Here is a 23017-nt window from a genome sequence, read left to right as displayed (position 1 = left end):
GGGACCAGCTGCCTTTTAGCATGCAGAGTTTTGTGATACAGCTGGTGGCAGCTCTACCAAAAGCTGGACTCCTTCTACCCTTCACCCCATGTACAGCTTTCCTTCTTTTCCCTTCCACTCTCCACGCCACATCTTGTGCCACCCTGCACATTCAGCTTACTGACCTGGCAGAGAATACCTCACTTCACCCCCTGATCCCCCACACAGGCTGTGGCTGATACCAAAACGGACTTCAGCCTGAGCAGCCATGAAGCACATGGCTCCTACTCCCCCTTTCCAGCAGTACCCCACAGCCCTGTTGCTGATCCAGCTCAGTAGAAAGTTGGCTACTTTCTTTTCCCTTGGCTTTTGTTGCTGTGTTAGTTTTTTGCAGGGTTAACGCAGCCGGAGCGGTTTCTGCAAGATTAGTTCTGCTGCTGTCTGGATGAGAATTGTTCAGCTCCAGGGACCCTCCATTTTCTGTGGCTCAAAGGCACTAGATGCAGGCCTGCAAAGAGACTGTTGGCTACATATATGCAAAATTACATCAACCAGAATTCATGCACATAGATGCATTCCTGACACTTTCCTCCACTTATACTTTCCTCCACTGTTATGCTTCCTTAATATAAATACCAAAAAAAAAAAAAAAAAAAAAAGAAAGAACTATATATTTGTTACTTAAAATGTGCAATTCTTACTCATGCTAATTAGAAGTTACTCACATGAAAAATCCCCTTAGCCCAAGCAAATGTATTCAACTGGCTAGGAAGTGGATTTGTTGAGCAAGCTGCCATTTTTATCTGACCACAATTATTCTTTTTCATGGCTGGAATTGCTCGGCTCTCATGGGACAGATTTCTTCCATGGTGTCATTTACAAGAACTTACATCAAACTGCTTTATCATCTGTCTGCAGTGTTTCATTGCTGTTATCAAGCAGTAACACAGCTCAGAAAGGCAACTATTATGATCCCAGAAGACTTTGAATTTATGGCTTAACATAATCAAAGCAGTTTTTAAAAAGTATTTGAACTCATCCTAACCACTTGGTTGTGCTCTATTCACAAATGAGCAGGTTATTGCTAAAAATCATGCCTAAAGTGATATGTTTTGACAGGATTTTCAGCCACTAGTAATTTGAGTATACAAGATACTCCTCATAATTTGAATCAAGGAGCAGTTGACTTGAGAGATTAAGCTGATATTTTTCTGGCAAGAAAGGACACTGTTTTCCTTGTATGATAGATTTACACTGGCTCTATAGCATTTTATTTCTCATTAAATTAGCCAGCCAACATTCACAAATGAGGAAATCAACTGATTTAGTAGTAATTTGTACAGAACTCCATTACATCTTTAAAACCCAGGTTTATTTGGGGGTTGCGGCAAGCCAGGCTCTTTCCTGATGAGAAGTCCGGCAGTCGCTGTCATCGTCAAAGCCAGCTCCTTGGTGTTTACCCAGACACAAAAGCTGTCACACTTTAATTACACTGATAGTTTAATTTACACACTCACCCTAGCGTTGATGCAATATAAAAGAGCTTATGTTATTAAAGCTGCTCAAGTCTAGAAGATACCTAAGTCAGTATCAGACAGCTTCATTCCAGGACAAGTATGTTGGCACTCAAATTTTAGCTCATATAATCTAAGTTCAGCTGGTATTTAAATAAAAATACTTGGTATGGCTATAGCAACTATCTGAATTAAAAAAAAAAAAAAACACACACACACATAAAAAAAGCAGTCTTCAAATTGCCATCATTTTACTGGCAAAATATTTGTGGATCAGACCTGGGAGCCTAGGGAAAATTTCCCTTTGGAAACAGTATCTTAAGCATCTTGCCTAGCAGGAGCTGATGGGAAAGGCAGCATGCATGCCGCCAGCACTGTGTGTCTGCGTGTTGACCATCGAGGGCCCACACCCCTGGACACCCTTGCAGCAGCCCATCATTGCCCATGGGGTGGCACTGGGTTTTGTTCTGCTCGTGTTGGGCTCCACAGCCCTCCCCACTGGCGTACTGGGAATGAGCTCTGCCATCATCCCTCCTGCAGGTCCAGGCTGCATCCTCCTTGGGACAGGAACCTCCCAAAAGTCTTCCAGAGCTAGTAGCCTTAAGATGGCATTGCAGCCTGATCAAGCGGGGTCATGTGCATGCTATATATATATATATATGTATGTATATGGTTTTTTTTTTTTTGACTTATGTCCTTCCTCGATAATCTAGAAAGCTGAGCACTGATTGTACCTCTTGCTTGTTTCTGTGGAGAAGTAAGCCTTGTGCAGCCTTCTGGCATCACTGCTCTGTCTTTACTACCAGGCAAATAGAGCCAGGGACTGCTGTCTGAGGACTGGCTATATCCATGCTACATAGTGCTCAACCTTGGCCTCCCATCTGGAGACACTGAGACAATAAGATGTTGTTACTAATGTGTATATGTTTTTCTTTCTGTTTTGTTTTTAATTTCTGCTGTATAAAATAATGTAATAGCTGTGCTGCAGCCCACAGGAATGGTGTTTTACGGCATGAAACAGGGTAGCTATTGCATGCACTAGGGTGGGGAGGAGGGACTCTAGAGGCTGCAAAGCACTGGGAGGGTGTCCTAGTGCTTATTTCAGCATGTGGGATGAAGCCTGGGTGCAGAGCAAAGGGGGAGTCCACCATGCCTCCCACCCTTGCGCTTCTAATGGGGAAGGGAGACTTAGGGGGCCCTCATGCCTTTGCCACTAGCATGAGGTCATGCAGCGGGCACTCAGATCATGTCATAGCAATGGCATGACCCACTTTGGCCCTGACCCACTTTTGCACTGCACACGCACAGACAGATGATACCTGCTCCAGCCACAGGTTCCTCACTTGGCTATGTTCTCTTGGTTATATTTCCAGGTCTATCTGTGAGGCTATTCTGCCACCTCTCTGTAGTTGCAGGAGCTTATGTTAAAACATATCAACAAAGTGGTTTAGGTTTAAAACCGTGCTGGAGAATGCTCTGCCTTCATTTATAGAAGTCATCTACCACTTCAATTTTTCATCAGTTTTTAGCTTTCTAATGTAAGCAACATTGTTATCCTTGCTTTGTTTGTTGGAGTCACAGATGAAATATTTCACTGTACACATGCATAGGTTACAAAACTATTCACTCTCTCTTCCATATGTTTAAGAAAAACAAGCTTATATGAATTATCTACAGCAGATAATTTCACCTCTGCACAGAATCTAAAAATAAAACAGAGCCCACGTTCTACAGCTAAGTAGTCTTTAATTAGGTGTGATAATAGCATGAATTGTCTTTTAGAGCACAACAGCTCAGCGATCAGAAGTCAAGTGCTCTGAGTGATAATTGCCTGCTAAGATGTTCTATTATGGGAAGAAACTCAATGCATGGCATGCATTTGTTTTTCATATAACAGGTTTTGGCAGTGTGATTAACATTTTGGGTCAATCCAGGCTTCTTCAGCTATCATCACTGTTTTGATATAGCCAGTGCGTCCTTTCGAGTACTAATGTAAAAAGAGAGCAGTTAAAGTCTGCCTCTGTAACCCTCCCTCCTCAGCAGTTCCACAGTGATGCCTTTGAACATGACAAGTGGGAGTGCTGCTTTCTGAAGATTAGAGACTAAAGTGCTGGAGGGGTGCAGGGGACACTTCAGTAGAAGGCAGCGTGAGTGGAGGAAGCCTTCTCTTTCTGCTATGAAAGGGGGGGGGGGGAGGGAGAAGTACCTTACGAACAGTGAGATTTCTCCAGAGCCAGATGCTTTTCAGTGATTGTATCTTTATTAGGCACAGGGAGTGATGAAAAAAAAAAAAGAAATGAAAACCTTTACCAGTCCACTACAGATGATATTTCAGGTGGTCTGAAGATATGGAGTACGGTGCTAGAGGAACCAAGGCCTCTTTACCTTGTTAGATCTCAGGCAAAAACCACAGAGATATTGACCTCACCTTACTTTAGGGAAATGGAGAAATGGACACTTCTGAGCTAATTTCAGTGCCTACACTGGGGTGAAAAGATTTATACCCTAGACATGCCTGTTTCCCTTTGCTGATCAGGAAGGGAGAGTGGAGTGCTTAGCCCAGACACAGTTTGTTTTCTCAGACCCCCCCCCTACTATTTTGGCCTTAGATAAATTCAGGGTTTTAACATGGATAATATTCTGAATGGCAAACGGGGGTGAACATTTGTCTTCTGTTCTGCCTGCACTGGTGGAGGCTGGGAACCTCCAGCAGAGCTGATAGAAGAGGGTTTAATGCCGTGAACCACCACAACTAAACCTGCCAGTGCCTTTCTCATCAGAGTCCTCATATGTGCCAACCATGGGGACGTTCTTAGTGAGTTTACCGACTAAGATGTTTTATCTTCGCCGTCTTTTTAAATCATGCATATCATTTAGTCACTGCGGGAGGGAAGAATGAAGCTTTTTTCGGCAGGGAAGACAAACCTTAAAGAAAGGTCCTTTAAGGATAAGAGACTTTCCCTCGTCATGCCACATGGATGGTGCTTGGCACTTCAGACTGTAGGCAGATGCAAGCACAGTGTGTTTGAGCACCAGTACATAGGCAGGAATAAGGAAGTTATTGTGCCCCTAGGAAATGCAAATATATCCTGTGACACTGACTGTGCTGTGAGACCTCTGACAACAGCCTCATCAGATGGACACCAGGTACGAGAAATTTTTGCAGGATGTAAAACCCCTCTAGATAGCAGGGGCTGGTATGCCAGGCTGTGGGTCAGATGCAGACCATGGATGTTGCTGTCCAAATCTCTTCAGGGTGCCAGAAATGTGCTGTCTTGTACCTCTTTGTGGGAGGTCGTGGGCTTCTTGCTCTTCTGGTCTCTGCAGGGCATCGCTGCTGCTTGCAGACAGGAGGGTATCATGTAGCATCTGCAAACTGCTTCACGTACTGGGAACCAGTTCACTGCCTCCTCTGAACAGGCCTTTGTGCATTTGCCCAGAGGACTTCGTAAAAATTAATTGAGTTGCCCAGCATTAGACACAGATCATAAAACTCCCATCTGATCTAATGCCTGCTGCTGATTTTAACAGCTGATTGAAACAATGAGCCCTGGCTCTTGAGGAATATCATAAAAATCACACAGATAGTTATAATGCAGGGTGTATATTTAGATGAGGCTTTATACTTACAACTAAAACCCTCTGCCTGTCTCACAAAGCTTAGTTCCCTAATGGGAGTAAAAGCGTTGGGTATGAGTCTAAACATAGCACAGGTGAGGGAGATTATTATTTGAGTTACATGTTTTGCAGAAGAGCAGATTTGTTCATGTATCTGTCTACTTACTTACTTATTTCCTTGTTCATTTGAAAGTGAAAGAGAAATAAACTTGTAAAAAGAGAGAGGAACTGGAGAGCAGCCAGTCAAGGAACAGAAAGCTTTGCCATGGGCAAGTCTCACTTCTGCATGATGTCATCTGAAACACTGGTACAATTTCCCTGGCAGACTCTGGCACATACCTATATTCTAAGCTCTAGGAAACAAAAGCAAAAGGAGGCCAGCTCTACCTAGAAACTTGGAAGGTTGAGGACTCACATCCCTATTAAATAACCCACCATAAACCATCTATTTGTTTGCAGAATATTAATTTATACATGTAATTATGAAAATTATCAAGAAAAATGGTCAAAGAAATACAAATAGAAATATCTTACAAACATTCATTCTTAAAATGTTCACTAAATATTATACACATATGTATTATTTAAATTAATCTATATCCTGATGCCTGTGTCTTTTGTTACAAGTTTCTTTGGGGCAATGATGCTCTATTTCTGCTTTGTACAGCATAAAGTATCTCCTTAAATAAATGTAACAGAATTACACAGAATCACAGAATGGTTGAGGTTGGAAGGTACCTCTGGAGATCATCTAGTTCAACTCTCCTGCTCAAGCAGGGTCATCTAGAGCATGTTAGACAGGGTTGCGTCCAGGTGGGCTTTGAATATCTCCAGAGAAGGAGACTCAACAACCTCCCTGGGCAACCTGGTCCAGTGCTCTGTTGTCCTCAGAGTAAAGAAATTTTTCCTTATGTTCAGATGGAGCTTCCTGTATTTCAGGTTGTGCCAGTTGCCTCTTGTCCTATCACTGGGCATCAATGAGAAGAGTCCGGCCCCATCCTCCTTACACTCTCCCTTTGGATATTTAAACACATTTATAAGATCCCCCCGAGTCTTCTCTTCCCCAGGCTGAACAGTCCCAGCTCCTTCAGCCTTTCCTCATAGGAGAGATGCTCCAGGCCCTTCATCATCTTAGCAGCCCTCGGCTGCACTCGCTCCAGCAGCTCTGTGGTCCCCTGGGTGCCTGCATGCTTCGTCGTGTATGCCGTTAGCACGCACAGTCAAGCATGCATTCGGGGACTCATCCGCTCGCACGGACAGAGCGGCACCGTGCGCACAGGACATCTTCCTTGCAGCGTGGTGCTCCCCTCGGCTCCCCACCATCACCATGTCGCCGATTCTCCTCGGGTCGCGGTCTTCCTAAATTTCTAAGCACGTGGCAGAAGCAGGCAAAACCCCCTTTTGAAAAGCAGAGGTTTCCCCGCGTGCCACAGCAGTGCCCTCAGGCCGGAGCCGGGGGGGCTCCGCGAGCGGCCCCCGATGCGGCGGGGCCGCCGCGCCGCGCCGCGCCGCGCCCGCGCGCTCCGGCAGGGGGCGCTGCGGCTCGGCCCGCGGCGCGGCGGCGGCGGCGGCGGCGGCGGCGGGAGGTGGGCGCGGGCGGCGGCGGGCGCTGCGCGGCGGCTGCGCCCCGCGCCGCTATATAACAGCCGCCCGCAGCCCCGCGCCGCTGCCGCCGCCCCGCTCCGCTCCGCAGCGCGGGCGCCGGCCGCTGCCGCCTGCCTGTGTCCGCGGAGCGGGGGAGGAAGCACCGGCGCGGAGCCAGGTGAGCGCCGCGCACCGCGGTCCCCCCTCTCCCCCGAGCAGCCGCAGCGCCCCCGTCGCCGGGGGCTTCTCCCCCCTCCCGGTGCCGCAACTTAGCGGCTGCAGCTCCGGGCTGCAGCGCCTGCAGCTCTTCCTCCTCGTCACCCTGCGCGGACGGGGCGCTGCGGTGCGCGGCTGCGGGTTACAGCCCGGCCGGGGCTGGAGGGAGCCGGGTGCCAGCGCGGCGGCGGGGGCCGTGTCCCCTGCTGCGGGGAAGCGCGGCCCCGGCGCGCCGCACCGCGCAGGGCCGTCGGCGAAAAAGTACTTCGAAAAGCAGGCTGCTCCGGCTGCAGCGCTCGGAAATGCTGGTGCGGAGAGCGGGGAAGGTCTGTTGGCCGCCGGTCGTTGCTGCCTGTGGCCGAGGCATGCGTCGGGATGGTAAAATAACAGAGTGAAACCTACTTACTGAAATGTGATTATAGATATTATCAACTTTATTCAGCCAGAAGTTTTGAGAAAACTAATAAATGGCATGGCTGAAGTGGGTATTGCTCTCTGCATAGCATCTGGATAGAGACCTGAATTACCCACTCTGTTAGGAGTGTGATACTGTTGTGCGGTGCTGGGTGCTGGAGAGGGCAGGGGACTGCCGGCCAGGGCTGAGCACTCTCCACTCGCTGGAAGTGGAGAGCTCAATGCAAGTATTGAATTTACACCAGAATGCTAAAACGGCAATTAAGCTCTACCCCTTTCATGGAGTTAAACAGTACCATATTGTCATTACTTAAGAATGATGAAAGATAACAAAGATCCCTCTTCTTACCTTTGCTTCTGCTTCTTTTACTCATTTCCTTGTACCCTCACTCCCTGGCTCCTGTCACTGCTCCTCGAGGCAACAGTGGTGTTGGGAGGGCTGGTGCGCTCTGTGTTCCCACTCCAGATCCATGTGTGTTCTCAAAGAACACCTGGGTTGGGCAGCCAGCAATCCTGGATCACTCTGAACGTGAAAAGGGCAAGCCAACAAGACCCTTGCCATTTATTACTGCATTAAAAACTTTGAAGAACAAAAAATTAATAAATTTCTCAGTAAGCCAAGCATTAGAAATATTTACTGATATTAAGGTAGCAGTAGCAAGATAATTAAATGTCAAGTGTTGGCATACAGGTTATTAGTTTGCAATGGATGACTGCATTAGGGATATACTTGGCAGCAACTGAGCTGAGTATAGCATGATGCATAAATGCCTTGTTTTGATTTGTAATATCATACAGATATTGTTTTTATGCTCTTTTCACTTTATATAGTATTTATGGGTTTTATTTTATTTCTCACCCCTAGCTTGAAGCAGGGTTCTGGGCTTTTCTGTATCTCCTTCTGCATAAGCTCTTTACCAGACTGTCATTTTGCATTGCAATTAAAAGTACCTGACTACTTGTCTCTCCTTTCATCTCTGCAATCTGGTAAGGAATGCAGTATAGTCTATGGTGCAGAAGAGTGGTAGAACTGAGCTATGTGCATGAAGATAGGGCTGCATTTCTCACTTTTTTTTTTTTTTTTTTTTTTTTTTGGTCATGACGCTACCTAATCAAACTCTATTTGAAACCTATTTGAATTACTGTGCAAAAGCTAATCCTGTAACTGATTCTTTGAGTGACCTGTTCTCAGAGTTTGGAAGTCCCTACCTGAGAGTAGGAGGGTGAGAAAGGGTTTGGAAGGCTTGAGCCGATGTGGTTTCTTTGAAGTAGTTTGACATGCTATCGTTTATTCTTTGTATACTTATCTCTTCAGGGATGGAAGCAGAGATTTGGCTACTGATCTAAACTTATTTCAGATGCTCAAAATGACAAATGTAGGTTTAAGTCAGATACAAAGCTAGTTTACCTTTACAGTAAGGCTTCTAATATGGTAAAGTCTTTTTGCAGGATGCTATTTACTATCTTAGTGATTGAAATGCACGTGAAGATAGCTTAAGCCTCTTGGCCTAAATATTATGAATGTATAGTTCTATACAAAATACAACTATAGTTTAGTAACTGATGCTTGATATTTAGTAAGATAGTGGAGAGAGGAGAGCTAGTTGCACTTCTGCTACGTTTCATCTACCACGGAAGTGCGGTTCTCCGGGTTCTGTAAAGTGCAACAGCACATCAATGGCTGTGCAGGAAATCCAGGACTCAGTGAGAAGTCCCACACTTTAAAAGTCAGAAAAACAAAACTTTGTCTTTTGTGCATTTTTAATTTGTGACTTAATGGAGGATGCATCAGAAATCAGCATAGTGCAAAGAATTGTAGGTTGTAATGAAATGTTGACTCTTAACACCAAATGGTGGTAGATGAAGTGAAGAAAAGCACAATACAATAGAGGCTGGAAAAATTAAAGCAGCTCATACAGTGGTGTTTTTTTTTCTCTGATAGAATGTTTTGGAGGAGAAAAGACCCAGGCATGATAACTGACATCCCAATAAAGATACTTGTGACAGTACAGGGGGAGTGTGTATGTGTGTGTGGTGGTGGCGGGGGGACTGGACCCCTGAGTTGGATGCTGAGATTTGCTAAAAAGAGCACTGAAGCACACTTGATTTAGCAAGTGCTTTCTCAGCTTATGATAAACTGCAGTACTTCTGTTATTTATAATTATGCTGGCTTTGTTTAAACGTTATCGTTACTGAACATGCTTGCAGTCAGTTTTTCAAGGAAGTTGCAAGTAGTTGAAATGGGAAGTAGCAAAGAACAGCAAAGCATAGGTGCATCAGGGTTTGTTTTGCAGCTGAGCTTGCAATTGCAAATTTAAACCCATTGAAACACTCTTCAAGAAAGTAATTCTGATAGATTTTTGTATAACTTATTCAGATACTAGCCTAATATAAATAACATCTTAATGAGACTAGGAAAATTCATCTTTTTACTGCTGAGCAGGCACTTGATGTTTTGCCTCCCAGAAGTCTTAGTTGTCTTGTTCATTGCCATTATGTGGATATCATCTTGCTATTTAGGATTTTCCATGAGGAAGCAGGAAGTAGATAGGTCAAACACTTCACTCAAGGTTATGAAAAAAGATCTCCAGATAACAACCAGATCCTGTGCTGTCTCCTGTGATTGGATTAATGAGAGGCAGTGTGAGTAAGGGTTTGTAGGATGAGAAGCAATGGGGAAAATGTGAAGTCAGGGCAGTTTATACCAATAACAAGTGAAGTGATTTATACCAACTAAAGACCTGTCCACGTTACTCTCATTATCAAGAGACCATTTTGCAGCCATTCTGCATATTTACAAAGCATTGATAACATCTGAAAACCAGGCCTCAATTATAAGAAAGGAATCCTGTAGCCTGGATGTGAGGGAGAGAGTCTGGAGAAGGGAAGACTTTCCTTTGGTTGAGGAGGATAAGATTAGAGACCTTCTGGGCAGGGCTGACATCCACAAATGCATGGGCCTGGATGGGATGCACCCACACGTACTGAGGGAGCTGGCAGATGTTGTTGCCAGGCCGCTCTCCATCTTTGAAAGGTACTGGAGAACTGGAGAGGTGCGTGAGGACTGGAAGAAAGCCAATGTCACTCCGGTCTTCAAGAAGGGCAAGAAGGAGGACCCAGGCAACTATAGGCCTGTCAGCCTTACCTCCATCCCTGGAGAGGTGATGGAACAGCTCCTTCTGGATGTCATCTCCAGACATATGGAGGAAAAGAAGGTGATCAGGAGTAGCCAGCATGGATTCACCAAGGGGAAATCCTGCTTAACCAATCTGATGAGGGGACAGAGTGCCTCCTCAGCAGGTTTGCTGATGGTACCAAGCTGGGAGGAGTGTCTGATACACCTGAGGGCTGTGCTGCCATTCAGAGAGACCTGGACAGGCTGGAGAGTTGGGCGGAGAGGAACCTCCTGAGGTTCAACAAGGGCAAGTGCAGGGTCCTGCACCTAGGGAGGAATAACCCTAGACACCAATACAGGCTGGGGGCTGACCTGCTGGAAGGTGGCTCTGCAGAGAAGGACCTGGGAGTGCTGGTGGATGACGAGTTGACCATGAGCCAGTAATGCGCCCTCCTGGCCAGGAAGGCCAATGGTCTCCTGGGGTGCATTTGGGAGATTGTTGCCAGCAGGTTGAGGGAGGTGATCCTGCCCCTTTACTCAGCCCTGCTGAGGCCTCATCTCGAGTACTGTGTCCAGTTCTGGGCCCCTCACTACAACAGAGACATGGAGCTCCTGGAGAGAGTCCAGCATAGGGCTACAAAGACGATCAGAGGGCTGGAGCACCTGCCCTATGAGGAACGGCTGCGAGAGCTGGGCCTCTTCAGCCTGGGGAAGAGAAGACTGAGGGGGGATCTTATCAATGTGTATGAGTACCTGAAGGGAGGGTGTCAGGGGGACGGGGACAGACTCTTTTCAGTTGTCCTGTGTGACAGGACAAGAGGCAATGGGCAGAAACTGAAGCACAGGAAGTTCTGCCTGACCGTGAGGGGGAATTTCTTCACTGTGAGAATGACAGAGCCCTGGCACAGGTTGCCCAGAGAGGTTGTGGAGTCTCCTTCCCTGGAGATATTCAAGGCCTGTCTGGATGCAACCCTGTCTGACATGCTCTAGGTGACGCTGCTGTGTGGGGAGGTTGGACTTGGTCTCCAGAGGTCCCTTCCAACCTTACTGTTTCTATGATTTTTAAGTAACTGTATTAGTATACTTTTTTTTTTTTTTTTTTTTTTTTTTTAGTGTCTATAAAACCAGCAGTTAGGCAAACAGGTTCAAAGTTCTTGGGAGAACGACTTGTTAGTGTAGGAACTGATCTCTGATCAATGAAAAGTTCTTGCTCCTTTTGTGGTAGAATACTATTTAAAGGCATTCTACAGTACATTTATAGCTTAGGAAGTGGCTTTAGTTGTGCACTGGCTTGAAGATGAAAGCTCTGCAATTGTGGTAAAGTCAGTTTAAGACTCTGCCTTAGCTTCCTCCTCAGAAACAGGGAATATTAGCCTGACCCATTCTTGCAGGGTGGTTAGGGACAATGGATGGCGAAAACGCAGCTGAGGCTCCACCTCAAACCTCTGTAGAAATGAGTTAATCCTCATAAGCATCTGGTGTAGAAGCAGCTCCCAGGCTTTTTCTGTTTGTGATATCACTTACAGATCAGTGATCTGTATGCTCTCCTCAAAATTGGTAAAAATGTAAGTTGAACAAATTCTTTGGGTTTTCTTTCCAAACAAGAATCATGACTCTTCATTTAGGCAATGATAGTGCTGCTCCCAGCATGACCTCAGAGCTATTCCACTATGTTATTTCATATGCCCAGAGATAAACTTTGAAATAGCTATTGCATGGGATGCAGAGCTAGAAGCATAACTTGTTCTTTTTCTCTGCACAGCTGTGAGTTTCATTTCATGGCCATAATCACCAAACACTTGGAGGAGGATGGCGGATGGCTTTCCTTTGAAATCATAGTTAAAAAGAACAAGCATCCAAAAGGCATGCTTGGCTAATTACTTTCTGTTAAATTTCTTTTTGAATTTTAACTATTTGATGGCTTATTCTAAATGAGTTGGCTTCCATTTTTATTTTCCTGATGCGGGTGCCTTAGTTATGGCAAAATACTAAGGCTGCTGAAAAGCCAGTCTGGCAGGCAAGAGTAGCCCTAAGAACAGGGATGTTCTGCTAGCTCGCTTCCTCCAGCACATATCATCTCTGCCAGGCTTTGTGTGGGGTATGTGGAAGCCACATGGGGAAAAGCCACCTGAGGAAAATTATTATACTGACTGCCCTGGATTGGAAAAAATCAAGTTTATACTGCCAGAACAAGTCAAAGGGACTGGATCAGTCCCAAGTGGTTTATTTCTGCACTACAGGGTATGTTAGTGTTATTGAACAGAAATTTAGATTGTGATTGGGGGAAAAATAAAGCTTCATATTAAGTACTTCCAAGTTTGTAATTTTTTTATAGCAGAAGTCTAGGAAGGCTCATGAGGGCTTGTGCACCGGGAAGGCTGACAGGATGCTGGGTGCAGATACGAAATTTAAAACTAGATTGTGCTCGAGTGCTCTCAGCGGAGCAGTGTTCTTGAAACGAATGTGTGTTCTGAGGCACCAGACCCGTCAGGACTTGAGATTCTTCTCTTGCTCCTTTGAAAGGCTGCTTAGCTGTCATTCTGCATGCAATGTGATAGTGGTGCATTAAAAACAACAATAAAACAATTTCTAGAAAAATCTGTCTGAGCATTAGTGAATTCGAATTGCTACTTGCAGAAGTACTACTGAAATCATGAGCCAGAGCTTAGACCAAGGTTACGATATCATGGTCACAACTGGAATACATTGCTTGGGAATTAATGCTAGAGATCAAGACTAATATTCAATGTGGGGGCCCAAAATAGCACTGTTCTTTCAACAAAGTGAAAGATTGAGAAGCCAGAAGAACAGATAATAGATCTAACATCTAGAAGAAAATGGGGCTTTTCCTTCCTTCCTTCAGATCATGAGAATCTAAGAATACAATGTGTATTTTAAAAGAATAGGAAAATATGTATATACATACATATGTATATTTAATCTAGTTTATCTGGCTACCAGTTGTAAGCTGGATGAAAACAAATAAGTTTTTAAAACCAGACTAAGCAAAATGCTCACTTTCCTTTTGACAGCAGGCTGAATAAAGTTACTGACTAGGGCATCTTGAAATGCCTGCCGTTACCCATCCTAGATATTGATGGGCTCATGCACCAAGTCCTTGAGTTGGCTGGGTTACAGCTAGGTCAGAAACAATGGATTTTGTTGTTAACATGCATATTTTTTAAAATGACTGTGTATGTGTATATGTATACGTACACACACATAGTCATTATATAGTAAAATTAGATGCATGGCTAACAATTATTTTACTGTAATTTCCGTTAAGAAGACGGGGAACTCCAGAAATTCTGCCAGATAAGCCTGCATCTTTCATTGGTGAAAGCCCTAGCATTGTCAGGTCTCACAGTCTAATTCAGACTCCAAAACTTAGGTCCGGGTCCCCAGACTTCACTCATGTGAGTAGTCCTTTAACGTCAATAGAGCTAGCTGAAGAAACAAAAGCCTAGAGACTGAGTTTGGAAGATACAAGTTCTGTGCTCCACTTGGGACCTGGTGGGAAGATGGGCGCAGGTCGATGTGCTTCACATTTCCGTTTTTTGAGACCTGGGGCTAAGTAAGAGCTGAGTCACTCTCACTGTAAGCTACGGCAGCTTTAAGGTTAAACTGATTAGAATGGAAACGTAACACTGAGTCTGACAAACCCTGAATAGTTGTCGTAGCTGCTCAGCAGTTTTTAAATCAAATCACTGAAAAGCTGTCCTATTTGACTGTTCCCATTATATAACAGCAATGTCTTTGGGATTTTAGGGAAGCAACATGCCTCTTACATAACGAATCCACGTTGCTGTAATCTGTGCTTTGCTGCCTATGACCCTTGGTGGCCCGTGGGTGGAAATGAGCTGCCTGTGTTTTTCTGGTGGGGCTGCCGGGTTGCTGGGGAGCAGAGATCCTTTGCTCTCGGGGTTTCCTGCCAGGCACGGCTTCCTGATTGGCAAGATTTTTTTTTTTTCTGCCAGTAGAGAGGAAAGAGGGGCTGAAGCAGAAATCATGTGCTTAAAAGTTGTCTTGCTCCTTATGGGGAGAGCTTGATCTTCCACCCTTTTTTTTGGTTTCTGAAACATTAGCCTGTATTAAAGCTTTCAGCTTGAAACTGAGATTGTCTCATGATTTTTGGCACTGCATCTACATTGCTCTGGTGTTTTGTTTAATCAAGGATCTGATCTGAACTTCAGTTTGTTTTTTTTTTTAAAGGCCGCTGAAGCAGGCTCTCCAAAGTCTGTCTGCCCTATGGGACAGTGCTGCAGCCTGATGTGTGTCTCTGGCTTGCTGGGGTAGGTGTACCATGGGAAGAGCTGCAGCCAGGCACCTTTCTGAATTTAGGGGCCTCATATGTCCCTGTGGCTTCAACAGGACACCAAGGCCCCTCTCCTGCCCTGTGGCTTCATGTGCTGAGCTTGAAGGAGGTGAACTAGTTGTATCTGGCATGTAGGGCTATGGAGCAGGAGGCTACTGGGAGAAGTTAGCTCCACGTGCATCAGGCTTGGTGTCTATGTAGTGGGTCTGACTCTTCACTCTGTAGCCTGTTGTGTTGATCAGTTGTAATGATTTAAGTGGGTAAAAGTGTGGAATAGCATCCAAATGACTGCCCAAGGGGTGCATGTACCTCCCCACATCCAGCCTTCAATTCAGCTCTGGGCCTACCTTCTCCATAGGAGAGCACTTCTCTGCTCTGATAGCATTGGCTGCCTCCAGTGTAATTAGAAGCATTTGAAAAATGATGCAATAAAAGAAGCAATGTTGTGGGATTGTTTGGGGGAAGGATTGAGGTAACCGTGCACAAAGAGACCTATCTAATTAAAGCTGCAGGGAAATGGAGATGGTGGCTAATGAGGCTGAACATACAACTTAATTTAACTGAGTTATTTGAAAAGAAGTAACCTGCCTTGCTGGAGAATGGAAGGTGGTAGCGGTGGGGGAAACAAGTGGGACATACACAGAATTTTTTTTATTAAAACATAAGTTTCACTCAAATTAATGAAAGTTGAGCTGCCAATTTCTTTGGGTTTTAGACTTTTACCACACTTGTGTGAAGCTCATCACAAATGGTGACTGTGAATTGAAGCAAGTAAAACACATTTAGACTGCTATTTGATTAAATCTTTTGCCTAAAATTCTATTTATATCTTCATCTTCTAGTATCTTCTAACAGTTTTCTGTGCCTCTCTCTATAAGAGATCTTTACCCAAAGGAAAAATGATGATCATGAGTTTCACCTGCTTCTTTTCCCCTCAGCTGTTCTTCCGCCTTTTCTCTTCCTTTTCTGTAACTCTTCCTTCTCTTCTGTCATACTTGGTCTCTCCTGTTCTCTCCCAATTGCACTGCTTGTCCCACAGTTGAATCCCAATCCTTACTCTTGCGTTCATACTGCTTCCCTAACTCTTCACTTTAATTTCTTAATCCCTGAAGCCTCTTTCCTCTCATAATACAAATAAACAGCTATATCAGTGATGTCTGCATGGTGTTTTTAGTACTGTGTCATCTCATGATCTGGTCACAACCCTGCTCTGGAAGATCCTCTAGTTTCATCTTTGGTTCTCTGTAGTCTGGTTTTAGCGTCTTCTACCACTGGTAAAGGCAAGAGATCTGGTTTTGGCCTGGTTCCTTTTGACATAACTCATTCTCTTCATAATGTTTATTCCCGGTGATTACGTTCTCTTCTTGGCTTTTAAGGGAAGCTCCTTGAGTGTGCTTTCTGGAGGATCTTCCTCATCCTGTTCTTTTCTTTCCCTCAATTTTCCCTGAGTGATCTCATCATGAACAAATTGAGCTAACATCTCCGTGAAGAGCAATACATCACCCTCATCGTCTCAAAATTTAGTATAGGCAGAAGGTGTCAAATAGCACTGACTACCTTAATATCTGTAAATAAATCAAAACTTGACTAGGTTTAATCTTGCCTTCCCACTCAGCTTGTGCACATAAGTTTGACTTGAACACTGACTTATTCTAAAGATACTTCAGAGGAAGAACAAAATGAGATTTTTTTTTTCCCCACTAAGCTTTTTATGCTCTTCTCTCTCAAGTTTTGTTTTCAGAATTGGTGCATTGCTTCATTTCGGTCACTTTGAACAAGAACTAACTCATTGGAGCTAATGACAGGAAATTGAGATAGGACCATAATAAGTAGAGGAGGATGTTTAATCTTCAGCAGTGTTTACAAAAGATTTGATGGTGTTTGCCCTTGTTAACCTCCTGATTCTAATGAGTCTATTTTCTTTTTAAAGGTTTCCACTCTGAGATTGTCTTCTAGGGCCAACTTCCACCAATGGAAATAAAATTTGTTTTTCTACCACTCTGGGTAAGTTTTTCTTCCATGTTATTGATGTCAAGTTTGATCTTATTTGCTACTGAAGAACTCTTTGCAAACAGTTTTTCATTTTTACGTCAGTACTATTCTACCTACCAAAAAAATGCCCTCCAATGAATCTATAAGCAAACCAGAAGAAAGGGACTTAAAAGCCAACAATAAGACTTCTATATTGGTGGGCACTTATTGAACGAATAGACCTAATTTTTCCTACTGTGTTTTAGTTCTGTCTGGTAGGTACAGTATATGTTGCATATGTATAGTATATCAGTTTAGGTATGAATATCTCAATGAAATCTGTTTACTTCCTTTCTGTTGTATAGTCTCTTCTTGGAATGTTTTTAAGATATATCACAATATTTGATTATATTCTCTTATGCTTGGGATGGAGGGAGAGCATAATTCTACTGGCCAGGACATGACTGTGACAGCTCCTGGTAAGGTCATGCTGTGGTGTTTCAGTGGCATGAACAGTAACAGTGCCTGCTGAAGCCTCTAGGAGGTCAGCAGTGACTCTTCTGGCGTAGAAAACAGTTATGCTGGCAAGCTGTGGAGCAGTATTTGCTGCCTAGCTGGGACCATCAGCGCTCTCATTCGTAGCATCTACCAGCAATGTGCTGAAAATGGTTCCAAAGCCTCAAATGACTCAGGAAGATGGAAACAGTGCAGCAAAGCTGTGGTGAGAGACTGACTGTCAGGACTACTCCCCAGACCTGTGCTGGCTGCACTTAGTAGGCAAGGGAGGCTGTGAGCTGCATCTTTCCTGTCTCCCTCCTCTCTCAGCCTGCAAGCAGGCTGGCCAGGTGTCTCTGGCACTGGCCTGGCCAGAGGTAGCCTCAGGCTTGCAGAACAAGGGCTGACCCCAGAGGCCCCTTTCTGTGATGATCAGGTTGCAGTGGGACATCACATCCTGGTGTGGTGTGGCTGATACTGTGTCCAGTTTTACAGCAGGCCTCGACTTTCCCCGTGCATCGATAGGGTGTGGAGGCCTGAAGGGGAACTCTAAAGGGTTTGACCAGCTTCCTGTGCATTTTGTCCTGTTCTGAGTAATATGAAGGAGTAGTGAGAAACAGTGTATGCCTAGTGCATGTCTCGTCTCTTCTCCTGGGACTAGTTCTGATCCTCTTCCCTTATGTGACAGAGTACCAGCCTGACTGGAGAAGATTGACTAGTGCTGAGCCTAGACTGAGCCCACCAGGGACTCTGGCAGAGCTTGGAGTTGCTTGAAGCAGTCACCTTGCCAGTGTAACCCTGGTGTCCAAGGAGTTCATTAGTGTGGACAGATGCCTGTGGTAGAATGCTGCCATATGCTATTATAGGAGTTGGAGAATTATCCCACCTCTACCCAAGTCAAAAGCTGTTTCTCTGTCAGTCACACTCAGTCACAGAAGATGTGTTAGGCTTTAAAACAGGTGACTCTCTTACTGTCTTCTGGGTGGCAAGTATATCCTAGTTACAATCCTGCATCAGTCAAGTGGCTGAATGCTGAAGGAAGGAAATCTCGTATTTATGCGTGCTGCGTTGTTATCCAGCGCTCTGCCAGATACGGAAGGGAGAAAAGCTAATGTACATTTTTGTTTGTCTGAGGGGAAGCATGTGCAAGACACTGCACTGTCATGCAAAGGATGTGCTGAAGTGCCTCCCACTGCCTTTTTTTGGTTTTCCATATACAAATGACTTTCCTGGTTTAAAGCAGTTATAACTGTCTGCCCTCTTGTTAATGGGGCAGTAACTCTAACTCAACCAGTGAAGGTAAGGTTGTATGACTTTGGGTGGAAGTGCTGCTGTTTAGACTTACAAAAATATATTAGAGCATGAGAAGAATGATCTTGTAAACAGCGCTCTCACTGCTGTGAACTGGCAATGTCCAAGATGGGATCTGACACTAGGAATTTTCTACAGAGCTGAAAGAAAGCACAAATAACTTCATGTGTGAGAAATGCAGAAGAATCTTGTTATGTGTTCTTAATTTCTTACATATATGTACATATATATGCACCAGTGAATTTCAGTTTGGTTCAGGATGCTGTAGTGTTTGGACCAGGTATAGGATGATATCAATATCCATAGAATGGAATTGTACAGTTAACTCTGTCCTGGTATTCTTTAATCATGTTTAAATCAGATAAGACCAGGAAGGAAAAAAGCAGAGGAAGTAAATCCTCAGTAGTCTTCTCTAATGTTAAAATTTTTCCTTCCATTAAGTATGTTTATTTATTAATAGATACTTGAATAGCAGCAGTGCCACTAACATGTCCTCTGACACTTTTGTGAACTAATGTGTCAATGATATTTGAAATAAGGCCTGTGAAAAGTGAAGTTTGAAGGTTTTGATTCCTTATGGATAGAAGAATGACTATAAATCAAAGGCCATCAGCTGAAAAAACCTTGGGAGTCTTTGAAATGTATTTCTCATATATAATGAGATTAAGAGCATTCAATTTTTAAGAGGGGAGGAATCTCTCACCAACTTGGGCTAAACCAGTGAGCTTCTAAAGTAGAAAATTGTGCTGGGATAGATGTCAAATAGAGATAGTCACCTGCATTTTACTCTAAATGTGAGTGGTTGCTGTAAACCTGGGAGAGTAATGTTTCCTGGCCTACTTCAGAGTTATCTGCAAGATCTGGATATCTTGCTTCAAATAGGCAGAACCAAATGTGTTTGGAAGAGATTGTGACTTTAACTTTTATTGTACAGATCCTAGAAAGTATGGAAAGGTGAAGTCCCTCTTTCATGTACACAGAAGCATAGCCATGTTCAAGATACGTTTGTGCAAACTTAGTGTATTACTGTCACAGCTGTACCTGATTGGAAACATTCTGATAGATCTGAGAAATACTGTTCTGATGGTATTATTTTAAAAAATTTTCATAAGGAATGGGTCAAAGTGGTCTACATGAAAAGACCTGGATCAAATATTCAATACTATTCTCTATTCTTATGAAAACAACTAGTAAAGTGGTTCAAAAGAATAAGTTTTTGCTGTTCTTCCATCTAAAAGCAGAAATTCAAGGAAGCAGCTTGACAATTTAGTTATCTAGTTATTTAACACTGGATTATGGTTGAAATTTCATAGAAATACTCAAGACATCATACTGTATCAGATGGATTAAGCATGAGTCAATTTATTGCATTAAATTCCAGAGGGTTTAATAATGTCTGGGTCACTGTTTCCTACACTTACAAATTTATAAGGCCAGAGGGGACCACATGAGTATCTAGTCTTACTGCCTGCTCAGTGCTGATCAAAGAAACACGGGGTTTATCAGCACTAGTTCCTTGATTTCTGCTTAGCATATTTTTCTGAAAGAGACCAAAGTGTAGATTCTCTATTACTGATAATCAATAATGTCACAGGTGAATTAATGTAGTAATTAACAGCCCTTGTCATAAGGCAGCCTGTAGCTCTCATCTTCAGCTTCCGAACACTGTACCTGCTTCCCCCTTCTCCCCCCCCCATTGAACTGACCAAGTGTCTGTTATGAGATGCTTAGTCACTTATAAAATTCATTTACTATGAGCTATGTTGATGAAATACAGCAAATCTTTTAAATCGGGATGTCATGTATAGTATGACTTTAATTAGACATATACTTCTCTTCCTAATTTCACATTATGTCATGTCAGCGTAGTTACCATTATCAAACGGTGGTGTAACTGCATACAAATGATCAGATTTACATGAACAGGCCTATTTTCCATAATGCTGTGTTGATTGGCATTAATTACGCTGCTGTCTTTCAATGCCTTATTGATTGTGTCCCATGGTAACCTTTCCCTCATGTTGATTCGTACTGATTTCAGTCTAAACTGCTCCACTGTTGCCTAGGTCATTCAACTTAGCCTTTTAATATTACTTCAACATTAGCTTTCTGTAGTCATCAGGAACTTCTCTAGTGTTCATATTTTTGTTGAAACCTAGTCTGTGTGATTTGGGACGTATTACTGGTACATCTGCTTTCTGCTCTTGAGTGCAGGGTTTTTAACTGAGGGTTTATTTAAAGTTTTCCCTTATTACTGATGGCATGGAATTTATTTCATTATCACTCTAAGATGTGAATATAGCATCTTGCATCTCTGAATACAAAACAGAAATAATTGTCAAATTCATTGGCATTTTCTGTATTATGTTTAACTTTTACCTGCCATGCCTAATTATTGAAGTCATGCCTTGGCATTTACATGGCCTTGCTATATTTAGGAAGATGCTCCTGTTGCCATAAGCCTCACCATAGCTTTTTTTCAATGATTCTTTGCTTTTACTTCCATCAGTTGCTTGCATTTCTGCAATGTTAATTTTGCTACCAGTGTGTGTGTGTGTGTGTGTGTGTGTGTGTGTGTGTGGTTTTTTTTTTTTTTTTTTTTTTTTTTTTCCTCCCATCTGTTATAAACTGTGGGTTTATTTTACAGGTTTCTCTGCTGCTGTCATGGTCCTTCTTAGCCAGGATTTTTTTACACCAGAGAAAGTATCTTTTCATGATTGTAGTATAGTGATTTTCTTTTGGCATGTAATAAAGCATTCTTAGGCATATCCTTTCTAATATATTTTTTACGTGACTATCTCCTCCTGCTCAATTTTGCTCATAATTGTTTTCATCTTTGCAAAACTGTTTTTCTAAAATATTCCAACAAGTGAAATGTTATTTAGAACTACATTCTGTTTGCCCACTGCAAAAGAAATCAGAGCATTATTCTTTGCCTGTAGTCAGTCATAACATTTTAGTTAAATGCTTCATCTGTATTACACCTCATTCTGCTGGATATAGAATTAGCTAGAGCTGACTTTGCTAATTTTGTATTTAAAAACATTGACCTAAACTTCTAGAATTTCCAGAAGTGTCTTAACAGTAAAGTGATTTTTCAGAAACAGTCTTCTGCCAGAATAAGATTAAGTCTGTCAGTATTTCTTAACTTTTAAGGCTGTATGTTCAGAATGCCTCACTCTTCTCTTTCACTTCATGGTTTTCTACCTGAGCTCAGCCACTGTCTCATCTTGTGACTTGCCAATATTCCAGATTCTGCTCTTTTCTCTTTGTTGTGGATACCAGCATGTACATTACCTCTGGTTCATCCTCTTTCTCCTAAATAAGTACAGTGATTTTTAGTATTGATTTTTACCATGTAGGTGTTTTATCTTTGGTTACCTTCTCAGCCTTTATTAGGACTAAAATTCCTTTAAAAAAAAAAAAATTCTAACTTCTGTTGAAACTGTGAGCCCAGTCAATACAGTTGTAAGCCAGAGTTCAGTGAAACAAATTGAGTTTTAAGGAAGCTATTCAGATATTGGTAATACTGATGAAATCATCGTTTGCTCTGGCACTGAAATTCTGTAAGCTTTGACAGCAATTTATGCTGACATGAAGAGGCTGTTGCTTGTCAGACCTCTGCAGTTTGCAGATGCCACTCTATGGCCTTTTGTAAGACTAAGATAGCTGCCAAGCTGCTGTGCAATGGTCAGGGGGTGCAGACAAGGTGAAATTCATGAACTGATCTTCATGCAGTGTTTTGGGGCTGACTATACAGCAGCTAAGGCAGAAAAAGATAATAACTGAGGTTGAAAGTTAATGTGTTTTCTCTCTTGTCATGCCTTGTGATAATGAGACTTATTAGAAGTATAGTCTTATCAAATAGCTGTTACACATAACTTAAAAAACCTTCCAAACAAAAACAAACAAAAACCCAAACAGTACAAAATCCAGGTTCTTGTACTATGTGAAATAAGTGACTTAATATGTGATGTTGATCTTGCCAAAACTGGATTCACACACACCTAGCCTTGGTTGAAGGTTTTTAAGGAGCTCTATAGGCAGAAGATGTTTTGAATGAAATGACCATGTCTAAGAAACGCACCCAGCCCAGTGTTATGTTGTGCTCAGCACTGAGGTATTTGGGTGACTTTGAGTATCTTGAGCACAGAATTTGCGGAATGTTTTGAATGTATTTGGGTGGATTGCAGAAGAAATGAAGTTCCCTATGTATAACTGCACCACTGTTGCACTGTTTGTACAGTGCAGCATCTAGTTACAATTCAGTCCACAGAGCAGGAGTCTGCTTGTAATGCTTCCGTACAAGAGTCTTCATTTTCCAGGTTGTGTGGCTTAGTTTTGAGGGATCCTTCTCCCTAGCACTGTTTCAGTACAAAAGATGAGTTAAACACAACAAAGGATATAAAGTGGGGCTAAGAAATTTCTCGGTTTGCAGTTACAGAGCTTCATAAGCTCTTGGTCAGCCTGCTTAAAGTTACTTGC

General features: G+C 43.1%; 1 protein-coding gene across 2 annotated transcripts in view; it reads left to right on the top strand.

Moving 5' to 3' along the window:
• Window positions 1-6790: 6790 nt before the first annotated feature.
• The window catches only part of MTUS2 (microtubule associated scaffold protein 2), a 321795-nt gene continuing 305568 nt past the window's right edge, over window positions 6791-23017 (top strand). For both annotated transcript variants that reach the window (XR_009957320.1, XM_062567163.1), the window contains exons 1-2: window positions 6791-6873; window positions 16686-16759. The gene's annotated coding sequence lies outside the window, so the exon portion shown is untranslated. The remainder of the gene's footprint in view (window positions 6874-16685; window positions 16760-23017) is intronic.

The sequence above is a fragment of the Rhea pennata genome, chromosome 1, assembly GCF_028389875.1.
Source record: "Rhea pennata isolate bPtePen1 chromosome 1, bPtePen1.pri, whole genome shotgun sequence".
NCBI classification, from domain to species: domain Eukaryota; kingdom Metazoa; phylum Chordata; class Aves; order Rheiformes; family Rheidae; genus Rhea; species Rhea pennata.
The sequence above is the reverse complement of the archived record's forward strand: the minus strand, read 5'-3'. Positions and strand labels throughout refer to the sequence as shown.